The sequence below is a fragment of the Monodon monoceros genome, unplaced genomic scaffold (assembly GCF_005190385.1).
Source record: "Monodon monoceros isolate NGI ecotype Baffin Bay Population unplaced genomic scaffold, NGI_Narwhal_1 Super_Scaffold_11, whole genome shotgun sequence".
In the NCBI taxonomy this organism is placed as follows: Eukaryota; Metazoa; Chordata; class Mammalia; order Artiodactyla; family Monodontidae; genus Monodon; species Monodon monoceros.
The window spans coordinates 105,206,651-105,218,197 of NW_021703767.1; the positions used below are offsets into that span (position 1 = coordinate 105,206,651).

General features: G+C 46.9%; 1 pseudogene; it reads left to right on the top strand.

The window, feature by feature from the left end:
* The first annotated feature begins 1,690 nt into the window (after positions 1-1,690).
* LOC114890337 lies at positions 1,691-10,726 on the top strand (annotated as a pseudogene).
* The last annotated feature ends 821 nt before the right edge of the window (positions 10,727-11,547 follow it).

Here is an 11,547-nt window from a genome sequence, read left to right on the forward strand (position 1 = left end):
CAGGTGGTTCTGTGGAATATCCTCCAAGCATGTGTATTATCAGTCATGGCTCCTAATCGATAAAATGGAGCAGAAAGAGCCCTGCATAGAGAACTGGGAGATCTGGACCTCAGATACAGTGCAGCCACTAACCAGCTGTGTCTCCCTGGGCAAACTGCTCACTTAATCTCTTGGGGTTTAACAGCTGCCTCATCTATCAAGTGATTACCCCTGCCTTGCACCCAGGGGCCCTCTAGCTCTAAAGTTCTCAGCATTTTGTTATTTTCAGCAAACTTGTTCTGTTCTGAAATTTAGTGGAAGTGGAAGTCGTCCAAATTGGCCCCAGTCCCATTAGCATTCTCTACTATGCTGCTAAATTAAATTCTCCTTGGCTTGGTTTTCATTTCATAGAATCATTTCACTGAAGTCCACAGCACTAATGTGACTGGCTTGAGCAGAGCACTGGAGTGTGCTCCCTGCCTCTGGCATTCCAGACGGAGTCTCTTCTCTGTGACCATCCAAGGCTGACACTGTCCGAACGTGTCCTCTCTGTTTTGGGGTCTCCATGCCACTTCCGCTCTCATTGTTGCTCTCATACAGAAGACACAAGTTATGGCTCCACAATACCTGACCAGGAGAGTTTCACAGGCCTTCTGACCTTCTAAAAGGCAAAGATATTTGCTGACTGGCTTCCATGCTTGGCAGAGTCTTTTCTGGAATGTTGAACATGCCCTGCTCTTTACTTCACACCATGGGCCAATCCCATCGCAAACTGGACATAGGCCAGGAAGCAAAACATGCACCAAAGGTCAGTGACTATTAAAATGAATCCCTCTTACTTAGCTCAGTCAGGAACAGGACAGGAGAGGTTAATTTTTCCACAGAGTAACATACCATATATATCAGCACTAACAATGAGGTTTTATTTCCCTGAGTCAGCTTTAAAAATAATGTTGACTTTTATGGTCGATACATTATAGATCACCATATTTATGTCAGAACATATTGGCATAAAAATAAATCAATGAAGATATTAATACATGAGGCTTGTGTTTAAATGAAACCCCTTGCAACTCCACACCTTCCCCTCGTATTTCACCATAGTGCTTTCTGAAACTTCACCTCTGACGTGTTTTACTGAACATGACATCAAGGCCTGTTTCCACTCTCTACAACTCCTGTTTTTAATACGTCTTGCATATAATGAGGTTCAAAAACTATCCAGTTGGTTTTTTTACCATAAACATACATAACTGCATTCCTTCATTAATAGGACTGTCAATTCAAATGTATGGTTTATGCATGAACAAAATATCTCACAGTCAAAGCTCTGATTGGTATACTATTAATAAATGAAACTCTGCGTTGGAGACCATCTTCAAATATTATGTTTGCTATCTACAATTGCTTTAAGGGTCATGAGAAGTTTCTAATATAAATATGTGTTTTAGAAAGCAAGTTCATAGTATAGACATCATTAAAGAAAAAGCGGGTTTAGTGAAAAAGAAAATCCATTCTCTTAGGTGTACCTTCTCTTTCTAATGCTCTGCTGAGCTCACAGAACACACCGAGTGCCAGCTGCTCACAGCCCTCCTCTGAGGGGAACTGTCTTTCTCAAAACCTCCACAGAAAGAGCAACCCTTGGTGCTCATCCGTCAAGTGTGGCCCTGCTCCTAACTCTGTGATCCCATCACAGCAGACCCTGGCCATAATGAAGGGGCCACCCAGGCAGCCCATGTGTGTGCAGACCCACAGCATGCCAGAGGCCTGGCTGCGGCAGTCCTATCCAAACAGGAATGATGGTGAAGACCTGGGTCAATCAGAGCCTCTTGGGAAATTTTCTATGGCTCTGTGGGCAGAGTTAGCCATCTGCAGCAGTGCTGGACGTCGAAGGAAGCCCAGAGGGAAAGCCGAGTCAGGAGAAGCAAGGAGGAAGCACAAACTGAATGGAGAAGCAATGAAATCGAGAAAAAAAAGAAAAGGGTGAGTGCATTGGTTAGAGCAGCAGAAAAAGGGTTCACTAGGGGTAGTCCTCAGCCCCTCCCCCATATGCAATTCACACCAAGTCACACTCATTTCCCTCCTAAATGTCCACTGAATACACCCATTTCTCTCTGTTCCCACCCTCACCACTCAGGTCAAAGCTACCATGATGTCCCTTCTAGACTACAGCAAATGCTCCCTCACCTGTTTCCAATGCTCTGTGCTCTCCACACAGCATTTAATCTAATCATCTTTCTCTGTGTTTCTTAGATGCGCACACACACACACACACACACACACACACACACACACATTAAACCCTTTAGTAGGAAAAATCAAATAGATCTAAATGGGAAAGGCTTTCATATGCTAATCCAGAAGAATATCCTTATGACCTCAGGGTAGAGAAAGTCTTAAACCAGATACAAAAAGCACAAACAAAAGGAATACTGATCATTTCAACTATGTTAAAATTAAAAACTTCATTCCTTAAAAAAAAAACTATATATATATATGCAGTTAAGTCAGGGAAAGCCAGAGTAGGAAAACAAATAGTTGTAACATGAGTAACAGAAAATATTTTTATTGAAAATATGTAAAGATCTCCTAAAACTCAATAACAAAAAGACAGACAACTCAATAGAAAAAATGAGCAAGAAAAAACTAGAAGAATCACTTCATACAAAAGGATCCCGGTCCAGATACAGCAGGAGCCCCTCATCTCCCACGTAGAAGCAGCACAGAAGTGTGTGGGGAGGAAGGGGGAACACCTCACAGGGCAAAAAAAACCTGGGGTTTGGTGAGAAAACCTGATGCCTGAGGGTAAGAGTGGATGAAGGCAGGGTCCCTCCTTCGCCGGTCACTCCCCTTGCCCCTCACCCTGCTCCCTGGGATTGCACTCCCAAACACGATGGTAGCACACCCTACTCCCTCTCACCCACTGTGCTGAATGTCTGAAGCCATCGTGGATTCCTCCCCCAGACCCCAGCAACACCCTAGCAACAGGAAAGACTCTGACAGTGGACCGCACATCCATCAGCGTGTTACTGCTGTAAAGAGCATTTTAGGGAAGCTGTGGGTGGAACCTGATGCCTAAGGGGAAGAGTGGATGAAAACAGGGTCCTAAGATACAAGCCCTCTACTCTGCAGATGCCTTGGGCAACTTTACCATTAGTCCTCAAGCCCCAGACTCTACCACTGATCTCCTCTCTTGCCCCAAACCAAACCAGCTTTCTACATTTCTGCACAGGGCACACAGGCAAAGACTCAGTCGTGATGCGTTTAAATATCTTTGATGCCAAATGAAAGGAAAAGGAAAAAGTTTCATAAAGATCTCCTTTCAGGGTCGTGAGCCTAGAGGCAATGGTGGACTTCCAGAGCCACAGGATGTTGCAGCCAAGATCATTTTTACTGCATCATTAATGTTAAAAATTCTGATTTCAAAGTCAGTGGAGGGGTGGTATTACACATTTGTATAGATGAAGTAAAACGATAATTTTTTCAGTAGTGATTATTTTTCCAGGCAGAGTAACATCAGTTTCAGGGCAGCCACCTTCTCTGTTGTGACAATACAATGTCAGAGTGATGTTTCCCAATCCCTCCCTGTGTTTACACTAATTTGAAGCTGCCAATTATGTCAGATCCTTGTCAACAGAAAACAAAAATGTACAAGCTGCTAAATTAATTATTGAAATTAAGTACTCACTGTCTCTCGACAGTCTTCTAATTATTTAAAGGATCCAATTTGCTTTCCCATGTGAAAAATAAAAGCCCTTGGGCTCTTAGGTTTTGGGACAATTCAGACATGGAAGAGGGATCTAGGTACACAGCAGGCATAAGCCCACACTGGAAAAATATAATACAAAATCATTAAAAGGCTAACAAGTGCCTTTTATCTTAAGACTCAAGGTACAGTTTAAAACGGGGTTGCTGGACTTCCCTGGTGGCACAGTGGTTAAGAATCCACCTGCTAATGCAGGGGACACGGGTTTGAGCCCTCATCCGGGAAAATCCCACATGCCGCAGAGCAACTAAGCCCGTGAGCCACAACTACTGAGCCTGCGAGCCACAACTATTGAGCCCACGCACCGCAACTACCAAAGCCCGTGCATCTAGAGCCCCTGCTCCTCAACAAGAGAAGCCACCGCAATGAGAAGCCTGCCCACCGCAACGAAGAGTAGCCCCTGCTCACCGCAACTAGAGAAAGCCCACATGCAGCAATGAAGACCCAATGCCGCCATAAATTAATTAATTAAAAAAAAAACAACTGGGTTGCTATGTAGAACTCGTTCTTGACAATTTTTTAAAACTCTGTTTTGTCCTCTTTCTCTTTACCATTATCTCTAGACCATGCTTTTTGAGCTAGGGTTCAGTTATCTATAACAAAGACACTACATCTAGTGACTTCTGGGATGACCTGCTCTTTTATTTCCCTGTTTTCTTTCTTTCTTATGTGATTAGGGGGGTGAGAAGGGGGAAGGTAGCTAAAAAAAAAAAAAAAAAAAAAATTCCCTGGAAATCTGGAAATTTGCTGAGTCTCTGCTTTGTGAAAGAAGCCCAGGCTTTTCCCAAATCATTGCAAATAAGACTTCCACTGAACCTCAGTTTGCTCAGCTGTTTAATGGGGGAAATAATGCCAGCCATGCCTATCTCACAAGATCTTTTTAAAAATCAATCCCAGAAAGGCTGCTTTCAGCTGATTGCAACACCATTTCATTGTGTGAACCTAACATAGTAACTTTGGACAGGAGGTGGTTTGCTTGGTGTGATTTTCTGTATGTCCTCAATGAATTATATCTTATCCACAGCTGCTATGGCTGGACCTGAGCCCAATCCCAATTTCTGCTTCCTTGTGGAGGAAAAAATTGTAACCTGTCTGTCAGTCTTTATCGCCACCCAGTGGTCTATTGGCCAAATAACACCAAACTATCTAGTGGATTTGAAACACTTAGGAAAAGTAATTCAAAGTAAACCACCGACTACTGTAATCCACCACCTAATTAAATGTACCTTGGGGCCCCATTTTTTAAAACTTATTGAAAAATAGAATAATTACATTGTGAATATGAATAATATATTTCTAATTCATCTCTGGAAATTAAGAAATGCATATATTACAGTGGCTTTTTGAGAAACCTCCATACTGTTTTCCACACCACTGTGGAAAGGGCATATAGGGGTGGGGAAGTGGGAGGTACAAGCTTTTGGGTGTAAGAGAGGCTCAGGGATGTATTATACAACACGGAGAATATAGCCAATATTTTGTAATAACTGTTAATGGAGTGTAACCTTTAAAATTTGTATTAAAGGGCTTCCCCAGTGGCACAGTGGTTGAGAGTCCGCCTGCCAAAGCAGGGGACACGGGTTCGTGCCCCGATCCGGGAAGTTCCCACATGCCGCGGAACGGCTGGGCCCGTGAGCCATGGCCACAGAGCCTGCGCGTCCTGAGCCTGTGCTCCGCAACGGGAGAGGCCACAACAGTGACAGGCCCGCGCACCGCGATGAAAAGTGGCCCCCGCTTGCCACAACTAGAGAAAGCCCTCGCACAGAAACGAAGACCCAACACAGCAAAAATAAATAAATTTTAACTCCTACCCCCAACATCTTGTTAAAAAAAAAAAAAAAAGAGGGGAAACTACATGTTACAACATACACTTTCTAGAAGTGAGGACATCTCTCTCCTGAGAATTCCATTCATCACAGCAACTGTCCCCCAACTTCTCTTCTATTGTAAAACTCCAGCCTGCTTCTCTTCCACTAAGTCTTTTCCTTTGTTCTGTGAATAGCTAATAGCCCCTCAATGCTGCATCCCAATGAATGGAAGAAGCTAGGAGTTCTAGGGAGACAGGAGAAAAGTCAGGGGATTGCAGAGGGTAGAAAAGAGGCTTCAAGGAGGAGGTGGTCAACATCATCACAGCTTTTGGCAAGTGAATTAACCCCTTATGGCCTGAGTTTTTCTCCCTCTTCCTTTCTCCATAATAGCAGCCTCAATAATGCACTGTTCCAAACATTGTGTAATTCTCTTACACAATGTCTCGACTAAGGATGGTCAATCTCTCACCAAAAGCTGTCCCTCCAGACTGGGTAGGCCTGGAAATGCATGGAAGATATCTTAGTCTTCTCAAACTGCTGGAACAAAATGCCACAGACTGGGTGGTTTAAAACAACAGAAATGTATTTCTCACAGTTATGGAAACTGGGAAGTCCAAAATCTCAAGAACTGCAGGGTTTGGTTCCTGATGAGAGCTCTCGTCCTGGCTTACAGTCCACCTTCTTGCTACGTCCTCACGAGAGAGAGAAAGCTCTCTGCTGTCCTTTATTAAGACACTAATCATACTGGATTAGGGCCCCACTCTTTTTTTTTTTTTAACATCATTATTGGAGTATAATTGCTTTACAATGGTATGTTAGTTTCTGCTGTATAACAAAGTGAATCAGCTATATACATATATCCCCATATCCCCTCCCTCCTGCATCTCCCTCCCACCCTCTCTATCCCACCCCTATAGGTGGTCACAAAGCACCGAGCTGATCTCCCTGTGCTATATGGCTGCTTCCCACTAGCTATCTATTTTACATTTGGTAGTGTATATATGTCCATGCCACTCTTCTCACTTTGTCCCAGCTTACCCTTCCCCCTCCCGTGTCCTCAAGTCCATTCTCTATGTCTGAGTCTTTATTCCTGTCCTACTCCTAGGTTCTTCAGAACCATTTTTTTTTTATTCCATATATATGTGTTAGCATATGGTATTTGTTTTCCTCTTTCTGACTTACTTCGCTCTGTATGACAGACTAGATCCATCCACCTCACTACAAATAACTCAATTTCATTTCTTTTTATGGCTGAGTAATATTCCATTGTATATATGTGCCACAGCTTCTTTATCCATGCATCTGTCGATGGACATTTAGGTTGCTTCCATGTCCTGGCTATTGTAAATAGAGCTGCAATAAACATTGTGGTGCGTGACTCTTTCTGAATTATGGTTTTCTCCAGGTATATGTAGGCCCCCATTCTTATGACCTTATTTGACTTTATTACTCCCTTACTCCAAATGTAGTCACACTACAGGTTAGGGGTACAATACATGAATTCGTAGGTGACACAATTCAGACCACAGCAGGTCATAGCCAGGAAGAAAAGTGACCTTGTCAGTTATGAGGTAGTAAAGTCACACTCGTCCTCCCATCCTTCCACATAAACCAAAGAGCTCAGGCTTCCAGGGCACCATGGTCTCTAGCAGAAGAGGGATGAGGGGAGGGAAGAGAACCAAAGCATGTTGGGTCACTCCCTTGTGAGTGTGCCTTTCTTCCAGCTAATTCTCACAGCAACCTCACCAGACACACTGTCCCATCTTACAACTGGGGAGACTGTCGCTGAGAGAGATAAGGTGACTTGCTTCTTCAGACTGTACTCATGGTCCCCGGCAGAGCTGGGATTTGAGTGCTTTTCACCACAGGTGTGAGGGGGCAGAAGCCCACAGCCCCCATCAGGGGCAAACCCACCAGACTGGGGGGCCTAGCAAGCCCCACCAGGGGGTCTTCTCTGACCCGCAGTTTCGTCACAGTAAAATGGAGCTAATGCTGCATCCACACGGTTGTTCTGAGGACTGAACAAAATCACGGTGTGACGTGGCAGGCCCGAGTCTGCATTGAACCAGGCCGGTTCCCCTCCTCAACCTCCGTCTGAGAGCCCACACCAAGCTGGGAAGGCAGCTTCGCTGGAAATAACTAAGCATTTGCCAGCCCTCCACGTGGAAGGTGATGGGACAAAATGAATGAAAACGAGATTCTTTTTACCCACCCAGCCAAAAAGCTTTGCCCTCCCAGTCAGGCAGATCTTCAAGTCAGGTGACGAGGTGGCGAGCCCCTTGGCAGGCTGCAGCACAGACGGCCACTGTCCCCACCACCTCAGAGCATCGGCCCCAGCCTTCAAGCTTCAGGCTTCAGCTCAGGCACTGGCCTCACCACCTGTCCGGTCTCAGGGACACTCTCAACACCTCCTCTGGCTCACGCCCCACATGCAATCTGTCCTGTTGCTCCTGCCTCAGCAGCGCCTCTGGGGTCAAGTCCTCTCTCCTCGTCAACCCTGTATGGCCTCACTTGGGGTCCCGAGCATCTCTCACCTGCATGCACTGCTCCGGCCCCCTTACAGTCTGACTGTTCCAGCCTTGGTTCCATGCTGCTGCCAGGTGTCTTCCTGCCACACAGCCTAATCCCGTCACTGTCCTGCTTAAGCACATCCATCATCCTCCTTATGCACCCTCAGTTTTCACCCTCCACACGGGTAATCCTGCCATCCCAGGACCCTTCGGCTCTGTCTCCTTGCATGTGCTGTGCCCCCAACCCTGCCCCAAATGCCCCTCACCCTTCTTTCCCAGCAAGCTCCCCTTTGTTCCCCCAAGCAGCTCCCGTGGCACTAGTCTAAGAAGCCTTCACTCGACTCCCTCAGCACCCTGCTGGTTTTCCCAGCATTTGGTTGACCATTTCCCATACTGCAGGGCTATCACCTGCTTGTCTTCTCCACCGGACTGTGAGAGCCTGGAGAGCGAGGACCGTGCTTTATTCATCTTTCCTCCCTAGTGCCTGACCAATCGATGCTCGGTAAGTGTTTGTTGACTGATAGAATGCATGAGGTCTCTGTTCCTTCTGTTGTGAGTAAACATCTATATGGTACAGTTTACAGCCAACACTCAATTTACCCCAAAATTACCCAACTTAAACTTTTCTCTCTTGCCCCATATTAACTCATCTTTCTGAAGGTTAACCCCTAGAAATCAACTTCATTCCACCCCTGTAGGCTCCATGCCGACTGGCCCACTGATTTCCCAACGCACCAGAAACTGCAGGCTCCACGCACAGCTGCCTCAGCTCTGTGGGTCCGCCTGTTGGATCTGTTTTGTCAGCAGGGACGGGGTAGGAAAGAAGATGCACCTGGCTTCATGGCTCAGATCTGTTTTCTTGGATGTCCGGGATGCTGAGATGGTTAATAAGCACATCAGCCTCAGGATTCAGATACGCAGTTAATAAATCCTGAAAGAGATACAAATCAAAATCCTCCCGTAGAGCCTGCAGGCAAAACCTGTGCTTTCCCTAATCCTCCCTAGCCCCCAAGGATCACTTTCTACTCCACCGTGGCACGTGGGGCTAGGGCCAGACTGTAGGCAATACTAACCCCCTAGGAGCGTACCAGCATCTCGGGCTGCAGAAGGTCCTCTTGGAGGTTTCCTACCTCTATGCAGAGTAGCCTAGCCAGAGAACAAGTCACAGCGTTGGAGATGGTGTGTGCTGTTCAAATGACAGCAGCATCTTCCTGCCACCATTTATATCTGAGCTTCCTACCAACCCAGCCTGGAGCCAAGAGCATACAAGTCAGGGTAAGGGCAGCCCTGTGGACCTGGTAAGTCTAGAAGCCCTGCTTTTGAAGACTGCTTTGCCCTTGGGGTTAACTTTTTTTTTACTGGAGCTGGTCTCTCTCAAACAAGGACTCTGCCCAGACTTTGGGAATTGGATGCCACATCAAGGCAGACACTAACGCGCAGACACTAACGCCCAGCTGAGGTCATGATGCTCTGCCATCCACTTTGTTTCTCCCCAGGGGAAGGAGAAGCAGGAATAGTTGTGCTCCCAGAAGGGGGCCTCCCAGGAGATAGAGAAGCTGGATACCAACATCTCAAAGGCAGAAAGATTCTGCTATTTCTCGGAGGACTACAAGCAAATCTACCTCCCCTGACCTACAGTATCATCTTCGTGCTAGGCCTCCCCCTGAATGGCACTGTTCTGACTCTCCTGGCACCAAACCAAGCGCTGGAGCTGTGCCACCATCGATCTGGTGAACCTGATGGTAGCCGACCTACTTTATGTGCTGACACTGCCCTTCTTCATCATCACCTGCTCCCTGGGTGACAGATGGCCCTTCGGGGAGCTGCTCTGCAAGCTGGTGCGCTTCCTGTTCTACACCAACCTCTACAGCAGCTTCCTGCTGCTGACCTGCATCTCGGTGCACCGCTTCCTGGGCGTGTGCCACCTGCTGCGTTTGCTGCCCTACCGGACCTGCCGGCATGTCCTGCTGGGCACCGCCGCCACGTGAGCCCCGGTGGCTCTCTAGCTGCTGCCCACGCTGGTCTTCTCCCAAACGGACTACATCAACGGCCAGATGGTCTGCCACGACATGACCAGCCCAGAGCATTTTGATCAGTTTTCCACCTATGGCGTGGTCCTGATGTTGTCCTGTTTGTCTTTCCCTCCTTGGTCATCTTGGTGTGCTATTCGCTGATGGTCAGGAGCCTGACCAAGCTAAGGGAGACCCTCATGAGGGTGGGCAGCGCGGCCCAGGCCAAGTCCCTCCGGACCACCCTGCTGGTGTGCGGCCTCTTCACCCTCTGTTTTGTGCCCTTCCGCATCACACGCTCCCTCTACGTCACGCTCCGCTTCCTACCTTCACAGAACTGCCAGCTCTTGAAGGTGGCCAGCCTGGCCTACAAGATACGGAGGCCTCTGGTGAGCCTGAGCAGCTGCCTCAACCCAGTCCTGTACTTGCTGTCAGGTGGGAACAACAGAGTCAGGCTCTTCCAGGAACTGAGGCATAACAAGGTGGGTGAGCACCCAGCTGGAGCCAAGGGAGAGAGACCCAGGGGTGGGCACATCTGGGTACTGTCAAGATGAAGTTCAGGGGAAAAGCTCCAAGATGTTGACAATGACTTGTTTGAACACAGTCATGTGCTATGGGAGAGGGGCTCAGGATCTCCTAGTGGTGTCCTGCTAGAAAGGATTTTATATTGATGAGAGATTTTTAAATAAGGATGTTTGAAAGAGTCACCAACACAAAGGAAAACTTTCTTAATTTAATGAGAGCTGACATTTATCTCCTGTCATTCAGATCTCAGCTCAAACATCACCTCGTCCAAATCCACTCCTGCCACCCTAGCCAATGTTGGCCTCTCTCCCCCTAGCCCAGTCACTCTCTATTTCCCTATTTATTGTCTTTGTAACACTTATTAGTACCTAGACTTGTTCATTTGTGTGTGTTTTTATGGTCTCTTCCCCCTAAAATGTAGCCTCCAATAGGACAGGGACCTCTTCTGTCTGAGTGCTGTACCCCTAACACCAGCCTCCACAGCAGGGCCCAGCACATGGTGAGTGTGCAACAGATAAGGGCTGAATGAGTGGGTGGATGGATGCATGGATGGAGCCCTTGATATGTAAGAGCACTTTATGAGAAGTAACTCATTTAATCCTCACAACAGCCCTTGGAGACAGAAGCTACTGTTAGCCCCATTTACAGATCAGGAAACTGAAGCACAAAGCTTTAAGTAGCTTGTCCAAGGTCACCCAGCTGGAGAATGCTCAGATCATAGTGCTGGATGGAAGCTTTGAACCCAGGCACTGGCTCTGAAGCACACACCCCTAAGACTGAAGCAGATGGCCCAGTCCAAACACTGATCAAGAGCTGGCTGACACTATGGAGAACAGTATTGAGGTTCCTTAAAAAACTAAAAATAGAACTACCATATAACCCAGCAATCCCACTACTGGGCATATACCCTGAGAAAACCAAAATTCAAAAAGAGTCATATACTGCAATGT